Source organism: Triticum urartu, chromosome 3 (assembly GCF_003073215.2).
Source record: "Triticum urartu cultivar G1812 chromosome 3, Tu2.1, whole genome shotgun sequence".
NCBI lineage: Eukaryota > Viridiplantae > Streptophyta > Magnoliopsida > Poales > Poaceae > Triticum > Triticum urartu.
Genome location: NC_053024.1, coordinates 377,280,735 through 377,300,366, shown reverse-complemented (window position 1 = coordinate 377,300,366; position 19,632 = coordinate 377,280,735).

The window sequence follows — 19,632 nt, the reverse complement described above, 5'->3', positions numbered from 1 at the left end:
ATGATCATCTAGGACCTGAGAGTCTAGTGGGAGGCGGGCTGCTTCGCCACCATCGCAGCTTTTTAGTTGGCTTCCAGGTGATGCCTATCTTTGCTGGGCTTGTCACTGGCTTGGCCAGTGCCCTGACTAGCTATTTGTCTTCTGGTGCTCACGGGATGGTGGTTCATGTAAAAAAATATCTTTCCTTATCTTACCAACTTCGGCCTTTCGAATACAAGCTAGACACCATATGCAACATGCAACCACATATGACACCGTGAAGTTAAAGCAAGCACTTGGGATGGTGGTTCATTGCGAGCGAGGTCATCAACTCCAGAGCTACATTCCCCGTCTCCATCTGCTGATACTACACCCTTTAAAGCATTGAAACGTGTCTTGCCTAGCCGCACACCAAACTGGAGTGACTTCTCTCTTTTCTTTTTGGCTTCTCTCATGGCAGCAGAGTCTGAAATACCCTTGCATAAAAACACAACAGTGAGAGTAAGGGTGAAGTGTGTGCATAACTAGTGCACTGTAAAAGTAGCAGATAGCAGGTGGCTGAAAAATAAATGACAGGGGACATATGATAGCTCTACAACATTGCATGGCAAACAAAATTAGATTCTACTCTGTATGATTTTGTAATATATGAGCACAGGAAATGCAGGTACTCCTCCAGCACACCACCACATGTGGTCATATCTAAGATAACAGTCGACTGAAAATAAATAGGTCAGTCGATTTTTGAATGAACCGTCCGATCTATAAGGAATGGGCAGATGGCCTTCATCTACCTCCCGCCAGTCACTGTTGACGATCTTTCTCGAACTGCCAGTGACCACCGGCCTAGACCCCTGCCTCCGCCGCCCCGCCCTCCCATTGACCTCACACAACCGTCGTGCTTGGCAGCGCCCCCAGGCCATCCCTTTAATCCCGGCCAACCTCCAGATCGGGCGCCAGTAGCTCTAGGCCGCACACGCCCTTAAGATAAACACCAAGGCGCTGCTTCCCCGGTGTAAGGCGTACTAGCGCCTGTTACGCCGGGAAATGCTTCCGTTAATTGGGAATCAAGTGGCCAGAAATTGAAATTCAGGGGGGCGACGGACCTCTACTAAGGTGAAATAGTATATGAGGAGAACCTTGTGCATCGTGAGTTACTAGGAACATCTAGTATCAAGAAGAAGCGGTCAACTAGTGTCTTCTGTGGGATGAATACTGTGCAAGCAGAGACGTAAGATTTGCACGAATAAGGGAAGAGGAGTACCTTTTTCGGTTGCCGGTGTGGTCACCTCCACAAGTCGCGCCGATTTTCTTCTTTTTACCGGGGAAACCGATGTTCTGGAGGGTGCAGGCTTGGACGAACCCATGGCCAAATTGTTGATTGTGTTGCCGTGGCCGTATGTCGGTGGAGGGGAAGCAGATCCGAAGCGGCGAAGGATGGCGTAGCAGGAACAACTCCGGTGCGGTATAGGGTGGCGAAGTTGGAGCGGCATCGGTGAGGCGCAGGACGGCGTGGTTGAACTGGCTCGGGTACGGACGGCTCGGCCTCGGCTTCAACTACTAGTCGTGGAGGGCATTGCGGTTGAGGTTGCGGTGGACGACGACGTCGGGGTATCGGCTCCGGCGTGATGGAGGAGGGTGGCGGTTGATTGGTGGGATGGGGTGGCGGACGAAGGACGTCGGGGTTTCGCGGCTGGTGGAGAGGTAGTTTTGGCGCCCACGGAGTACGAATGGAGAATCGGACGGGTGGGGGGAACCATGTTTCGGTCTGGGACGCGCTTGTTTTTGGCTTTTTTGAACAAAGATGGGACACGCTTGTTTGAAATTTGGGGAAAGTACAAACTTTGCCCCCCTCTTAAATTTCGGACCTACTGTGGGTTGGGGGTAGGATGGTAATCCCAGGTGTCCCAAATAGTGGGTGGGAGCGATTTTGGCCGTGTGCATGTGTGCTTAGGCGGCCATTCTGTATGAATGTTTTTCGGATGCGGTTGTGTGGCGTCTAGATGAAGCTACAAACCTACCCCGGTTTAGACCTTTGGACGTCGGGCCGGTAGGTTTCACGGGTCAGAGTTATTAGAAAAGTAATTTCCTTGTACTACCAAACATTGGTCTCACGCGGTTTCGAGCGAGTAGAGGCTCTTTTGGCGCTTCGTTCGAAATTTTGAAACACAAGCATTCACGTTTAGAGTACTCTTGAACTATGAGGATTGACCTAAATATACAACGTTATATTTGACCTTGTATGTTTGAAAACCTCAGTAAATTATCCGCTTCTTTTTGAAATTTTGACACTTGAAAATCCTATAACTACGATTATTTTGGAATGGAGGAGCTAAATTTGAATCTATTTTGTACATGACTACATATGCTATTATGTACAAAATTTGAGCAAAGATTGGTGCCCCCATAATATAGGTATGGTTTACAAATGCCATGATATCAAATTCAAATAATTGAATGGACTTCATGTTGAATTTGATTTTTTTAAACCACCTTAAGTTGAATTCAAATGTATGCTAGTTCATAGGTAGTAGCTATTTATAATGTCCATTGTGTAACTTTCGTATGTATAATGTGCTTTACACACACAACATGAACTATACTCACGTTTATATTCGATTGCTAAAGCGATGCATTGTCTGGAGTTCAAAATACTAACTATGTGGATCAATTGTGTCGAATAATAACATAGACATGCTCAAATTTGATAGAATCTAGATGTCTGATGGATCAATGACCGCTCCTTACGCGAATTGCAAATATCATGATCCCATCCTAATATTTGGATACAATTTATATCTTTAATCAATGTGTAGAGCAGTCTTTTACGTGTAGTTTCACTCTCCATCGGTGGTCTCTCACACATGCTCACACACTCTCTCCCGAGGTGTCTTTCTCGCACACATGCTCTAGATATAACCCTCCCTCCCTGTTGTAACCATTTACAACTGTTTTCACTAACCTTTATCACAAGCACTCTTCCTCTCGCAAACATACACACGCACAATCCTCATCGACCCTTTCTATATACATGGACCTGCCTACGTGTCTCATGTACGCACATTATCTTTACGCCTGTCTCTCACGCATTGTCTCACACCTCTCTTCCTAATCAACGAGTATGATTCTAGCAGAGCATTCTGTAGGATGCCCCTTAAAGTTAGGTTGGATGAATAGTACTCCCTCCTTTCCGGTTTATAGGGCTTATCTCAAAATTTTAGTTTTTCCATTTTATAAGGCTCAATTTGGTTGTTCCCCATCACATGTTCAGACTTCAAGGTGCATTAAATCATTGCATGCAAGTATTAAGAGAAAACTGACCAATGCATGCACTTTATGCATGTATGCATTGCAATTAATGCATTCGTAAACATAATTTTTTGAGGAAAACAAGAGCATTAATTGGGTGCTTTTGCAAACTACAAAAAATATTCCACCACTCATCATCTAGCTTGGTTGGTGAGATTTTTGAATTGAGCCTTATAAACCGGAAAGGAGGGAGTAATATCAGAGATAACGGGGTTACCTTAGTCCGAGAACCTAGGGTTACAAATCCTAGCCGGCTTTGTCAGTGGACACAGAGTCCTTCACAATTCTGCTATCTTTGTCTTGTATGACTAGTCATCCATGGGTCTTCCTAAATGCTTCACGGGCCGACCAATGTGGCGCAGGACGGAACAGAACGAAGGGCCTCACCTCGACCCACCGGACCTCACGCGGTGACACACCCTCTGCCCCCATGTCTCATTATCTTCTCACACCCACACATACCAACACAAACACCACACACACAGAAAATTTCTCCTGGTGCCTCTATTCCCCCCCTTGCATATACACACTCAAGGGAATGGAATCTCTTGTCGTGATGTCACATTCGTCTCTCTCTCTAGACCACTCTCATTTCTCGTGCTATCTCTCCCACGCCCCCCCGTCGGCCCATCTATCCATGCCTCTCTCGAATACGTAATACACACACATACCTCTCTAGGCCCCGCCAAATGCATCAACTACACATTCACACATGTTACGTCATGTACCCCATTGATCTAAAAAGCCCTCTCTACACGTTTATTTCGCATACAACATTCCTTTTGAATAAAGTGTGGCCAAAAAATTATTTTAGAGTTTCTACATATATACAACATTACAAAGTTATATGGAGGAGTACGAACGCTAATTTGCATTGCATGGTGCCCACAATGATATTTATTTCGCACTGCGAATTTGTATATTTTTATACTATATACAAAGTTAGTCATAATAAAGAGAAACGAAGAGCATCTCTCTCTCCATCGCATACCCCCTGTACGCCCCTTTCACGTATGCACACAAATTGCATCCACGCAACACTCACACAAACACATGCACCCACGCACGCACGCAACACTCACACGTACACACGCAGCCACGCATGGACGCAACACTCACACACACACACACGCACGCATGCATGCACACACCAGTACACCACACGACCAACACACACTCTCACGCTCAAGTGCTCAACCTACACGTGCATGCGCACACATCAGGCCCTGACAGACACATACACAACCAGGTGATTCCCGCGCACGGGTTGGAGCCTTGTCGCGCTTGCGTAAATTTGTGTTTATCTGACCTTTTGCCTATGCGAACTGATAGGTGGGACCCACAATGAACGTGGTCAATTTAACTAGTCAACATGACGCCATGCAGACTATTTGGCCGGTCAACAGAGTGCAATCCGATGCTGAGCTGTGAGCAAGTGACCGTATAATCACCGCAAAACGTATATAGTGACCGTAATCAGCTTATTCTGAAGTTCGGTGACCGTATTACGCTTTTCTCTCTGTAGGCCCTCCAAAACTACATTTCTACACGTTCTCGCATGTTACATCTAACAACTATGCAATACAGCACTACTACTACACTCTAACACAATAAATCATATGTGTTTTTTTAGTTTTACTAGATATCATATTGTTACTTATAATTATTCAGTTTGCATACATTAAAATTGCCTTTGAAATGTATGGCCAGTATCATCTACCGCGCGGGAAAAATCCCGCCATTTCCTGTTTAATCGGGTTTGTATCGATGGATCGTGCGAAACAGCAAAACTATAGTACTATACAGTACAAGTGACAGTTCACTGGGCCGTCGTGTCGTCTACTCCTCTGTCGTAAGAGTGGTGCGCTCGCTTTCATAAATGTTCTAGTCCCTTTCGCTGACATGTGGGACATCAAGCTACCGAGTCCACGTGCCATACCGGAATACAGTGCAGAGCAGCCGGGGTGAAGCACCCCAGTCATGGCGCCGGCGTAGTAATGAGCAATGAGGCGTCAAATCACAAAGTTGCACCTTTCCAGCAGTTAAGTTGGAGGGACGAAGCAACCATCATTTCACTCGTTGCTGAATCCGCTTCTCCCTCATCTTCTTCAACTTAACCACGTGTTTCTTCTGCTGTTGTTCTGCCTCATGTGGGACGCGGATCGGCTTGGTAAAGCACTGACACGTGGGACCGCATGTTAGCAAACCGCCAGGACAACGTCCTCCAAAAATAAGAAGCCTAATCCTAGACTTACAAAGGGCTACGTAGCTGCTACGTATACTTTCCATCTAATCTATATATGCCCCCCGTGATTTTCAGGTGGGGTGGGCCTAATCCTCTCCTTTAATCCAATCAAATAGTCCCACATCACATCAGTTTGTAACTTTACGTAAACCATTACGTGGATGTAGCATTGCTCAAATAAGAAACCTTCCCTGCCATCCGCGCGGCAAAATCACCTCCTTTTTACTAATCTCGATTCTATAATTTTTTAGATCAATATAATTGAGATTTGTATAGATAGCACACAGGAGCAAAACCAAGTGGTACGGTTAAGGGCATCCACAATGTGTAGCCAAATGTGAAAATAGCTTTTGGCATCGTGGGAACCATTGTGGACGGTGTTGCCAAAGCCAAAAAGATGGAACCGAAGCTCCCTGGTTGATTGATTGAGGGAATAGAAAAATGCAACGTCACTCCTCTTCCCCCCATGCTTGGACGCATGTAGTACAGTATAGAGCACAGAGTCTACTCCCCTGTCCCTTCTATCACAAATCACAAAGCAGTGAGGCGTCAAATCACAAAAGCACGGACGAAGCAACCATCATTTCACTCTTCGCTGACTCCGCTTCTCCATCGTCTTATTCGAGAAGCCATCTCACCGCATTAGTTACTCCTAGTAGTACTAATAAATGACTTCCTGGATGCAAATAAGGCGGTTGTCTCGGCTTGCAGGCGGCACTTGTGAACGACTTACCGTGGTCTCCCTCAATGGTGCTCTCCATCGAACGCACTTCGCCAAACCACCAAAAAAATTAAAAAAATATCATCGATGTCACCGCAATGGGGAAGGAAGGCAAATATAGTTAATACCTCCATTTTTTTGTACACAAGGCTAGTATATCAAAATTACAATTTGCAAAGGGCCACTAACACTAATCGAGGCAAAATTGATGGGGTTAGCAACCAAGGACATTAATATCCCCTACATGCATGCGGAAGTGAGAAGGTTGGTTTGCATGGCGCTGCATTAATCAAGCGATGAGGAGTGAGATGGTTAGCTCTTTGGTCTTTGGAGAAAAAAATATGCATTAATTGACACGTGAAACGAGGATTTGTATCGATTAAATCCCGCGAAGGAAAACCCAACCTTTCTTTTTTAACACTAGTACTCCTAGTACGTACGTACTTATCCTGTTTGGGTCTAGGCCTTGCATTGCCAAACTTCGCCACACATTTTTGCCAAGCTTGCCTAAAGTTTTCAAAATGAGAAGGAGGTCCACTTGCGCATAGCTATCGCGGTCGCACTGCACCCTCACACGGTCGCTCCTGCACGCCGCGGTCGCACCGCTCCCTCACACAGTCGCTCCTGCACGCCGCAAACCCAACCAAGGGAACGCACTCTCACTGACATGTGCTGTCGCATGTGAACACACCAAACTCAGCCATCCTATCGCTGACACATAATTTACGTTTCATAGAGTATTTTATCCAACCGCATGTTGGGGAGTATGCGTACGGCCCGTGCGGTGGTCTGTTGAGGAAGAAGAAGAGGTGAGGAAGAAGGAAAGAAGGGCTAGGAGACGTAGGATATTCATCCAACTGCCTGAAATGGTAGACTGACCCAAGTCAGGCGACTTGCATAACAAATATATGTTTTTACACAGCAAAAGATCCATAAAAACAACAACATAAAGAAAAACTATCACTGCTCGCGGAAAGAGACGACCTCGTCATCTTTGGCTACCGGTGCGAACCAGCCATCGCTGCTGACGTGTTTCTCCACACCGTGGTTGTCCTCAGCCTCCAGCTACTCATTCAAGCGGAGCGTGCAGGCGCTTTGCACGGACGAGAGCATAGCCCGCTTCAAGTCGAGGACGTCCGGTTCCGTCTGCAGGAGGGCCTCAATGGCAGCGGCATCCGCGCTCCGCGTCGAGTCGAGCCTCCGCCGCCCGGTTCAAGTCTAGGACGTCCGGTTCCGCCTGCAGGAGGGCGTCGATGAGAGCGGCATCCACGTGCTCTGCGTCAAGTCGAGCCTGTGCCGCCCGGTTCAAGTCCAGGACGTCTGGTTCCGCCTACAGGAGGGCCTCGATGGCAGCGGCAGCCGCGCGCTCTGCCTCAAGTTGAGCCTCCGCCACCCGGTTTACATCCACGGCATCCAGTTCCGCCTACAGGAGAGCCTCGATGGCAGCGGAATGCGCGCGCTCCGCGTCGAGTTGAGCCTCTGCCTCCCGGTCCTCCTTTAGTATCGCCATGTTGAACTGCTGGTGCGCCTGCACCATGGGGGACTCGGACGCCGACACGAAGTCGACGTCCATCGTCTCATACCCATCGGGGGGCTTCTGCGCCGCGACCTCCTCCATGAACATTGGATCGGCTTCCTCCTCCTCATAGCTTTGCTCCAGAGAACTCAGGGATTGGCCCGCCGCAAAGCGAGCTTGGGAATAGAGGTCTGTGGCGCCGACCACCGCCGCAATTTCTGCGCGGTGCTCCGGCGTCAGCATCTTGTAGTAAGTGATCTTGCGGCACACCATGGCTTTCCGGCGAACTAGGGGACGCTTGATGCGGGCTAAGGGATCAAAAGGTGGGGGAATGGGCTGGAGATTTGGTGTGGTTTTAGGGCAATGGCTGGCATAGGCCGAGCAGCGAAGGTTCTGGTGTGAATAGTGGTTCCGGTGACGACCGGTCAATTGGTTTTGACTGTACATCGCTCTTGTCGTGTTCGCGTTGCAGCCCGGCACGCTGGACCCTCCACGTCGCTCACTGAATGGAACACACTTCGTCTTGCGTTTTCGCTCGCTTGTGGGACCGCAGTTGAGAGCAAACCGACGTCCCTCCCCCTCCCCCACCCGTGTCATTTATTATACCACCACTCCCTCCGTTTTATGCAGAGTAAATAAAAACAGAGGGAGTATACTACGGATGAGGATCCCCTGACGTGGCCGAACCCATTGAGTAACTGACATGCGGGGCCTAGCAAGCATCGGGTCCACCAGTAAGTGACCGAAAGGGAGGGTAAGGCAGGGATACCTATGTCAGAGGATCCACTTCCACTATACTACTTTGACCAAATGTTAGAGTAATAATATATGACATGCAACTTACACAAATGTTAGAGTAATAATATATGACATGCAACTTACACAAAGCATACAGGGTCTAATGCGTTTTTCGAGGCTAACTTTGACCAAATGTGAGAGTAATAATATATGACATGCAACTTACAGAAAGCATATGGTCAAATTCGTATGTGAAAGGAGTTTCCAATGATATAATTTTCACATTATACATCTCATGTACTATTAATCTTGTCAATAGTCAAATTGGAAACCATCTCGAGTACAAATCTAGGAGTACGTACGAATCTAACAATATTAATTGGGCGTTGTTGAATGTTGATACCTTTTTGATCAAAGTAGATATACTTTGACTACACATAAAACTTATATGTAAACTAGAAAGGATAGGAGGGATTATATTGTACGTTCAAAAACGAAACGAACATTGAATACCCTTTATATATGATTTGCGGATGCCATGATCACCGGTTCAAAATTTTGAATCTGCCTTAGGTATCACGTGCCCCCATTCGTTCCCTATCGATTTCATCTCGGGGTCCGGAGATCTATTAAAAGAGGACTAGGGTGGGTACATGCGAATGATACTCGGTGGAATGTTCAAATGAGGCACGCGGAGGATGGACTCGACTGGAGGGCGACATGATCGATGGAGAAGAGGGTTGGAGAGGAATGAGAAATAAGCAAACGCCACATGATTATACTTGAACGGCTCAAATAAACAATAAGTTGTCTCGCTTGGCCTACATAGTGAAAGGCCTAATGCGCAATGCGGAGCACTGACGCTCGAATATGGCCGGGAAAACAGGGAAACAGACATGTGGGGCACACCCATCGTGACGACGTAGCGTAGTCCAATGGAGGAGCTGGCCCACGACCTCCTCGCCACCGACAACCGTTCATGTGGGTCGTTGGGGCCAACAACGGGGCGCAGCTCCAGCACCGCCTCTGGACACGGTGACCGCGGTGAGCGACACACTCATATCGTCGCTAGACACGGTCGGTTTCAGTTTGCCAAGGGTGGCGTTAGTGTTGTGGCACGACCAACAGTATGTTTGGTTTGTGACCAAGGTTGCCCCATCAAAGCATTGGGTAGCCAAAATTTTGGTTGAGGTATTGGTTGCCCATGATTTGGCCGACATTGGCAAGAAAAATGAACTTGAGTTGGCTAGAGTTCATTGGCATGCCAAAGAAATGGCAACCATCCAAACAAAGACCAATCTTTGGGTCATGACCAGAATTTTGGTTGAGGTATTGGTTGCCCATGATTTGGCCGACATTGGCAAGAAAAATGAACTAGAGTTGGCTAGAGTTCATTGGCATGCCAAAAAATGGCAACCATCCAAACAAAGGCCAATCTTTTGGTCATGACGAAATTTTTGGCAAGGTGCACTTTGGCCACAATCCAAACACACCCCAACACCCGGCTCGTCGAGGATGCACGGGGCGCCGCAACGTGTCCGCGGAGTGGTGTAGCACGGCCAACTGCATCCTCTGGACCTGAGACCATGCTGGGTCGTCTTGCTTTTTCAATGACATGCGAGGATCGCATGTGAGAAAAGGGCATCTCCAACGTTGCCACGACCGCCACTGACTATCCTGGCACACCAAAACCCTCGTCCCTCGCACCGTCACGCGGTGCGTTCCCAGCCGGCGCCAGCTGCCCGCATTCATGCCGTCCGTTCGTATGTCGTCATTAAGAGGCTCGGTGCCCGCGGAACCAACTCCGGCGACTTAATGACGCACCCGGATGCTTGGCCTCACCGGAATGCGCTACTTAAAGCGGCAACGCCCAGCTAACCTCCACACCATAGCGCATCGTCCTCCTACCTGGAACCACATCCTCCATGACCGCAAGCGCGAACGCTCTGCAGGAGAGCTTGTCTACGGGGATGGAGCTCGAGGTCGCCGCCCTCGCTCAAGTCGCCGCACAAGCGGTGGCCACGCTGGCGGCCGACGACGGGAGCACCGTCAACCACGCGTCCTACTTGCCGCCGTCCAACGTCCGGCACCGCCGAGGTCGGGGACTCCTCCGAGGATGAGTAGGGCATGGGAGGCGGCAGGGCATGGTGTGCCAACTGGCCGGTCCGTCTCTCGTGTTCTACTTTTCCTCGCCGGAGATCGCACCTTCACTTCATGGGTCTTGAACCCCGCCCACGTACATGGAAATCACAGATGGAGGACGTCCATCGCTGCCGTAGAATAGGTTTAGGGTCGGGTTTCTTTTATTTTTTGTCCTATAAAAGTTCGAAATGTAATGAAAATCTGTTGTGTTTGCATTAATCTCGGCCGGTGTATATAAACTTTCACAATAATATACATATTGTATGAGTACTAGCAAGATGCCCGTGCATTGCACGGAAGATCAAGATCTTGTGGGAGAAAAGGATGAACGAGGGAAAGCCTTATCTGCAAATGTGGAGAGGAGTGCGGGTAAATTGTCATAGTTTCCTTCCTATCCGTTAGATATAGATCGGACGGCCTATATTGCAGGATCGGACACATCTTTCTACATCTACGGGAACCTATGAAAGGGTTAACGTAAATTGCCTCTCTCTCTCTCCTCCCCTGATTTTCATGGTGGTGGGCCCCTCCCCCCCCACTCTACAATCAACGGCTCACACGTTTCACATTACGTTAATTACGTAACTGGGATTACGTAGGTGTAGCAATTCTCGTCCTAAAAAACCCAACTAAGCCAACCTCCCAGCATATCGCGCGGGAAAATACCCGGCCGCGCCGTTTTAGTCGGGATTACCGGATTACTAGTAGTAGTATCAATGGATCGCGCAAAGCAACAGATTTTTTTAGGGGGCGAAGCACCTAGTTTAAAAGGAAAAAATGTGGTACACTCACAGCACTCCTGTCGCGGTCGCATTGCACCCCACACACGTTCGGTCCTGCACACGGCTCACGCAAACGGAACGCGCTTCGGCTTGCCTCTTCACTGACACGTGGGACTGCACTTGGAGAAACCGACCATGCGCCAAACTCCCCCCACCCACCGCGCGAAAATCCTCCCCCCCACACCCAAAAAATCCCCCCAAAACCGATTCAACCGCCCTTCGGCCAACTAGCCAATAATATTCCCCAAACCCTCCTCCCCCCTGTCCCCCTCCACTCCATTGGCTCTGCCAAAGCCGCCCTCCCCGCCGCGCCGATACGTTGGCACCGCGGTTCGGCGATCCTCTCGCTCCCACAGTACGCTCTCGTAGACTGCCGTCCTCTAGCCGCGCCGCCACCTCTGGCTACGTTCTTGTGGAGGCGCACGGCGGTCAGCGCCGCCACCGCTGGCGACGTTCGTGTGGAGACGCACGGCAGTCAGCTTCTCCCACGGTACGCGCATTCTAGACTGAGGCCTCGTTCATGTCGGTGTAGCGCTGAATGTTAGCTGATAGACGCTGTTAATCTTACTGTTTGCCGAAGTAGTTTACTGTCAATATGCTCTGCTTAAGAAGCTTCCTTACCCTGTTCTGCACTCAATCTGCTTAGCTAAGATGGCATGCCAAGGCCGACTAGTTGCTAAAATATCCTGCCATATATTTATTGTGACGTAGATTGCCATGGTCTAGTAGCCAATCTGTTAGCTGAAATAGCTCTACACTGTTTTATACTCGATCTTTGTTGCTGCGATGGCCTTCGATAGTTCGATGGCTGTGTGCTCGGCCTCATTGACTGCTGAAACAGCCTGCCATAATTTGGCACTCAATCCTGTTTGCTGAATTAGCTTTACATATATTTCGTTACTTAGATCTGCTCGTCCAAATATCTTGCCATAGCTTTAGACATCGACCTAGGTATTTTTTCTGGACTTCATAAAAAAGCATATATGTTTTTCCTGTAATATCTAGTAGAAGAACTAATTTGTATGTCTAACAGATGGACAGGACTTGGATAACTTCTGCTCGAAGATTCTCCGCTGCATATGTCGAGGGGGTTGAAAACTTCATGAACTTTATCAGAGCTGAGTACGGTGGTCCGAAATCAGATGTGATCTGCCCGTGTAGCAGTTGTATGAATTCACTTACAAGACCCCAGTCAACTGTGCAAAATCATCTACACATGTATGGGATGTCGGTCACATATACTAGGTGGGTTCATCATGGTGAAGCTGTGAACGTCAATGTTATTGACTACGTGGAAGCAGCAGATCACCATCTTGATCTGCCTGGTGCTCAGGTGGAAGAGGAGGAGGAGGTGGTGGTGGCGGAGCCAGTGAGTTTGACCAACATTGAAACAATGCTATGAAATGCTCGTGCATTCTGTGAACTTTCACCTGCAGAATAAAAATGGTGGGCCCACATGTTGGAACAATGCAACGTTGTTGTCACCCCAGGAAATAAGTTGTCAGTATTCTCAGCTATGGTCACCTTTCTTCAGGTGAAGACATCTGAGCAGATGACCAACAAATCATTCGATGCGATGTTGGCTGCTTTCCGAGAATCTTTCCCAGATGCGTCTGAGCTGCCACACAGCTACAGTGTAGCGACCCGACCCGAATGGGTCAAGTCTCTGTGCTTAAGTGTCATCCCTGGATCGGTATGCTGACACACACAGTACTCGAGGATTTATAACAGAGGTAAATCACATGTAAAAGTAACGTAAATACTATTACCTCAAATCCAAAATAGCGGAAGTAACAAGGTTGTGGATTCCCATCAACACCAACGGCAAAGTTGAGTGTAGAAATCGTAACCCTAACGTATCACTTACTCGTCGTAAGAAACCTGCAACATGAGACGTTGCAGCCCGAAACGGGTCAGTACATTGAATGTACTGGCAAATTCACACCATAGAGAATGATGAATAAATACTATCACTACATGCATATTTGGCTGGTGGAAAAGCTCTATGGTTATGAAGGTTTTTGCGAAAAGCCAATTTTTCCCTACTGCAAAGGAATAAATTTTATTTAACTATCATGGTGGTTGTTGAACATTGAGAATGGTTGACAGCATTCTCAATCCCAATTAAGTAACATCATTAAACCCAACAATATTCATTTAAAGTAACGTGATGAGATCAACAGGATAATCCAAGAACTAGATACTCAAGATGTCCATAACCGGGGACACGGCTAATCATGATTAGTTTATACACTCTGCAGAGGTTTGCGCACTTTTCCCCACAAGACTCGATCGCCTCCGTTGGATTTCTCGCACTACATGGTGTTTGAGAAACGGATGACCGAGACATAGTCTTTCAGAAGCGCTAGCACCTTACGATCGGGTAGACGTACCACCTACATCCCCTACATCTGCTAGTCTACCACTGTAAGAGTTCGCACAACTTAGTCAACTATGCCAGAGCCCATAATGGCTTGTGGCTGCACACGAGAAGTTTCTAGTATGAATAATCTCATGATCCCTTTGAGCCTGGGTGGCGGTCCAAAGAAAAACAGGCAAGTCCTGGAAACCAGGTGCCTCAATCCACCCAGATGTGTGTTTAAGTTGCCACCTTAGATAAACCATTAATTAACAATCTCACATCTGTCATGGATATCACTCACCCAATCCACGTCTACTAGCATAGCATGGCATAATAAGCAAACGTAGAAGTAACTCCCAAAGGTTTGATAATAAACAGGTAATAGGTACTACCTCATCTACTTCCCATCCCACAATTTAATTAGATCCTAATCATGCAATGTGTGAAGATTGATCTAATGCAATAAAACTGGGTTGTAGAAAAAGGTATGATCAAAGTGTGAACTTGCCTGCAATGTTGATGAAGATGATTCGCACTCAAAACTCTTGATAGATCTACTCGTCACACTCCGGTCAATCTATCGTAAGCAAGCAATAGTAACCACACATAAGCAATCACTCAAAAAGATCAGAAAGAACGAAGAAGACGATTCGGAAAACTTCAAAACCAAGCAAATAACTCTTGCAACATAAAACAATTTCTAACAGTACCAAAATTATGTGAATTTGGCCTTATTAGAATGTTTAGGTCAAGAGTTCGATTTGCAAAAAGAATCAACTCAAACGGAGCTACGAAACTCAAGTTATGATCAAACGAAGTTTGAATTCAAATCTGATCTAATTCAAATTTTAAACTTTTCAAAAACATGTTTAAGTTGTTTATCCGGATAGAGGATATCATAACGAAGATGTGAGCGTTGGTTTCGTTGAATTTGGACTAACGAGTAAAAAGTTGTGCTTGTTTGAAGTATAGGGACTATTCTGTAAATAAAGTATTCACATCTAGGTCCCTGGCCGAAATTACAGAAAAAGAAAAAGACTAAGTAGCGAACGTTCTCTACAGAAGCCTATAAGACGAAAACTGTTCGCTACAAATCCTAAACTAGCGAACGTCCACTAATTAACCTAACTATTAAATAAAACCGGCTTTAGAAGAAAACCAGAGAAAATCAAAAATAAAATAAACCGGACCGGGCGGTTAATTACCGGTTCGGGCGGTTTTCGTCGAAAAGACCACCGGCGGTGGTTAGCAGATCGGCGGCGACGCCGGATCGAGCGGCAGCGGCGGGCTCCAGCAAAGTGATGCGGCAGTGGCAGGCTCCAGCGAAGTGATGCGGCAGTGGCGGCGGCACTGCGAGGCGGCGGAGCTTGCAGCGGCGGTGGCGGCGTCAGCAGCGCGGCGATGCGGGAAGGAGGGTGCGGCGCGGTGCGGCAGGCGGCGGCGCGGCAAGGGGGCGGCGGCGGTGCGGCGATCCGTGGCGGCGGCGCGAGATGCGGCGAGGGCGGCGGCGCGGCAGGAAGGAGGAGCGGGCGGGGCGGTCGGACCTCGGCTTTTAAAGGCCGGGGCGACGCTGCTTGGAGTAGGGGCAAGGGAGGCGGTGGCGTGCCCGGCTTGGACACGGCGGCGGCGAGGCGGAACCGCTCGGGACTCTGCCCCGAGCTCGAAGACAGAGGCGGCGCGCTGGGCTGGGCCGCGGCCTAGCTGGGAGCTGGGCTGGCCCAGTCGGCGAAGAGGTTTTTTTTAATAAACATATTTTTTTCAGAGAACTAAAATAATAAAAACTAAATAACTAAAAAAAATTATAGGCATATTATATATCAAAATTTTCAGAAAAAGATTTTTCTACGACATGAACATTTTTCTTGCATTAAATAAAATACACACAAATTCTAATAATTCAAAGAGTGCTACTGGTCTATTAAAATCCAACAAAAATCATTTTTAAAATACCAAAATGATTTCAAATTAATTTTTCTCCAATTTTCTATTGTAGGGAATCATGTTACCCTAATTTCCATATATTTTATATTTGGAGAAAAATAATTTGAATAAAACTCAAATATCTCCAAATTGAAAATAAATTCAAATGAACTTTGAATTTAATTCTTTGAACTCCCAACTCATATTTCATATAATTTGAAGAAGTCATTTTATCTTTGCTCGTGAAAATCATTGAGTTGCATAAAGTTTCAGAATTGAAATATTTCCAAATGAAATCCAATTATTTTCAAATACCCTTTCATTTAATTTAAATGGAAGAAGTCATATCATCTTCGCTCAAGGGTTTTGTATTTGAAAAGAATTTGAATTCATGGAGATCAGAAAGCAAATATGAAAGTTTGGGAAAGTCCTTTTATTCCCTCTCATTTAACTTTCAAAAGTTTCGAATTCACTCACTTTCAGACAATCAATCAAACAATCAATCAATCTATCTATCTATTATAACATTCCAAAATTTAGAATTTTGGGATGTTACAAACCTACCACCCTTAAAATGAATCTCGTCCTCGAGATTCGGAGAGGCTAGCAAGAAAAAGGTTAGGGTTTGGGGGTCTCCTCAAATTCCATCAATCATCACCGGGGTCTGGGGTGCTACCACCCTTAGAAGCATGGTTACGGTTCTATCAAAACTCATATACTCCATCCTTATTCTTGACAGTGTCGGTCTTCTTAGATCCTTGAGAAAATTCCTTCTCTGAGCTCTTCCGGTAGTGGCATAACCTTACCACAATTTTTCTATCCTTTCATCTTGGTAAGGTTCTTCCGAGATTGGGTCTTCTTAGCTGATGGGTCGGGCGCCAATACTAAACAACTATCGATATCTCATGGTGGTCAACAATTTATGGTTTCTCCTGCAGGAAATGGGTCTGGGTTGATCCTCACCGTATAACCTACGGTTGGCAAAGCTGCCTTGTACAAGGGAAAATACCTATACCATTCTAAGGCTTAAACAAGGTTTTGATCGTCGTCTCTCCACTATAGGTAAGTCACTCAGATTTACCATCCCATATAGCAAGGCGAAAAATAAGAGTAAGTCGGTATGGTGATCAATCCATCCCGCACCCAAATCATTACCTTGTATACGGTTTAGCGAATCTCGCATTCTAACACTCGGTCATCCTCACAAGCATTGCAGAATTTCTCTCGTCGACGAACCAAGTTCGGAATAATGCATTGATTCTGCAAGCCAGACAAACATCTATCGTTCCTTCACAACTCTCAGGTTTTGCGTAAACTCCTATAAAATCGTCCGTCGACAAAGGTATATCCACTTCCAGGGTTTTTCCTTCAGCAAGAATGTGCTTGCTTCTTTGCAGGTCCTGGGGCCTGTGGGTTATGGCCCATCTCATCACTTGTAGTCCTTGAACTTATCATCGGGCAACTGATCATTATTGCAACTTCCAACTTCCTAGTATTCTTAAATCCATCCAATTGTACTATCTTCCTTCCTTCTATTGGCACCAAACTAGGACATGTTTACTCAGACACATCATGGAGTTTCCATTGATCCATATTTCCGACATCATACCTCCTTTATATCCAATAGTAATTCATCTCTTCATCCTCGTGGGATATCCCTCATACCGAGATAAAAACTTATACTTATGAAGTCCATATTCCACTTCGTGGAACATCATTATCCTTTCCAGGGTCAAGCGTCCTTACAGGGGAGTATTGGCCATCTCTGCATGGCACTTCTTCAACCGGGAGACATAAAACATATCATGAACTCCGGACAGTCCTACGGGTGACTCCAACTTGTTGGCCACTTCTCCCATACGCTCCAAAACTCAGTATGGTCCTACAATCTCGGGGCTAACTGTCCCTTAACTCCAAATCGTTTAACTCCTCGCAGAGGGGTCACACGAAGACATGCTCTGTCTCTAATTTCATAGTCTACCTCCTTGAGTCTACATAACTCTTCTGCCTGGACCGAGCTACCTTCAGTCTATCTCAAATCAACTTAACATTCTCTTCTGACTCCTTTGATCACCTTTGGTCCAAACAACTGTCGGTCTCCAACTTCATCCCACATACTCTTGGGGCATCACACATATCGAGACAAAACTCGTATTCATTTTGTCCGAAATCCATTACAGGGTACTATCACCCTTAAAAGGCACAAATCTTCCATAGACCATATTTCTCTTATCCTTAAAAATGGTCAAAATCCTCCTCCATAGAGTAACAACTCATAAAATCCATATCAGCACCAACGATGCTAACTTTATTCATTCTCAAGTGATTACAATCTCTCGCTTTTCCATTACATGTCTCAACTCAACACCTCAATATAAAAGAAAAATGTTCTCACTTCTACTACTCCATTTCTTTTGTTGCAAACTCAACTATCTAGCACAAGTTTCCTTCTCCTTGGGGCATTCTCTAGCAAAGTGCCCTGCTCCTTTACAACTAAAACATATTACTTCTGACAAGTATCGAGGTTTCCTTTTTGGGCAATTGTTGAGGTAGTGCCCTGACTCCTTGCACCTATAACAGGTAATATGACTCAGGTCCTTCCTGGAATCCAATCTGCCTCTCTTCTTAGACCTTTCCATGCCAATCAGGGCTTCTATTTCCTAGGGGTCATATTCTACTTCCTCTGTCGGGAATTCTACTAGATCCCCATTCAAACAATTTTGGGAGATGTGTCCTTCTTCTCCACATGAATAGAAAGACTTAGTGCAGGGTTTAATTGGTTCTTCTTTGGGCGTGTCCTCCACCCCTTCCTTCATCACAGTTTCTTCAAAAATTTCCATGAGGGCTCCTTTCATTTCTTCTTCTGTTGGATGGTTCGTTGTACCATGGGGTATATGTGACACTGAGCAGGATAGTGGGTAGTCCCTTCACACAAGAAACAAGCAATCTGCCTAGTTGGGCATTCTTTAACTAGGTGACTTCCTTCACAATTAGGGCATTCATCCTTGTGTTCTTTATGGGTGTGTCTGATTTCTCCACAAATCTTGCATGCACAATGTTTCTTCATATCCTTTCCATAAGGCTTCAACTTCTGGGACACAAGCCGAGGCTTTGGCATAGTCAACTTAAATTCTCTCCAAGTGGTTACTCCTTGCCATCCATTCATGGTTTGGTATATCCTCCACCAAGTAGCAGCACCTCTTTCAGAGCACTGAAGAGCATGCTGGGTCATATCCTTTCCGACTATAGGGTTATTCTACATGTGATCTTCCATGTTCTAAATCCATCGGTCTGTCTCCAACTGACTCATCGGTCCAGAAAATACAAGCTCATCTCCATTCATCCTCTATTGGGTCCATGTGGGTTTGGGGTAAGATAAGAGAGAGGGAGAGGGATACACACAATACAAACAAAAGTTTTGAAAAGACAGATTTTATTTGTGGCTGTCGGGGAAAACATCAAACAATTGACAGCTCACAAACATCGCATCTAACGTAGGTATATAACAGGGGTTTGGTCTTCTAAAGGTCAATAAATCTTCAATGCCTCCAAACTCTTCAAGCCTTGTTCATGCCTCCAATGGCTTCTTCTGATCATGCTTGTCTTCTCAAGTTCTTTTGCCAGATCATCTCTGTTGACGTGAAGCCTCTCACGATGTCCTTCACTATTTCTGGAGTTGCATTCCAAACTTCTGGGTTTCATTATCCTTGGCATGAACCATGGTCCTACTGTACTTCAGTTCCTGACGAATCTCCTGTATCTCAAGGTTTTACTTCTCTAGCTTGGCTACTTTCAGCTTCTAGGTCCTAAGTTCTTCATGAATGGTCTCCTTGTCAAATATGACTTCCTACAAGTCCATCTTAAACTTATTGATGTATTACTCCAGATCCTGGTGATACACCGGCTAAGGTTAAAACT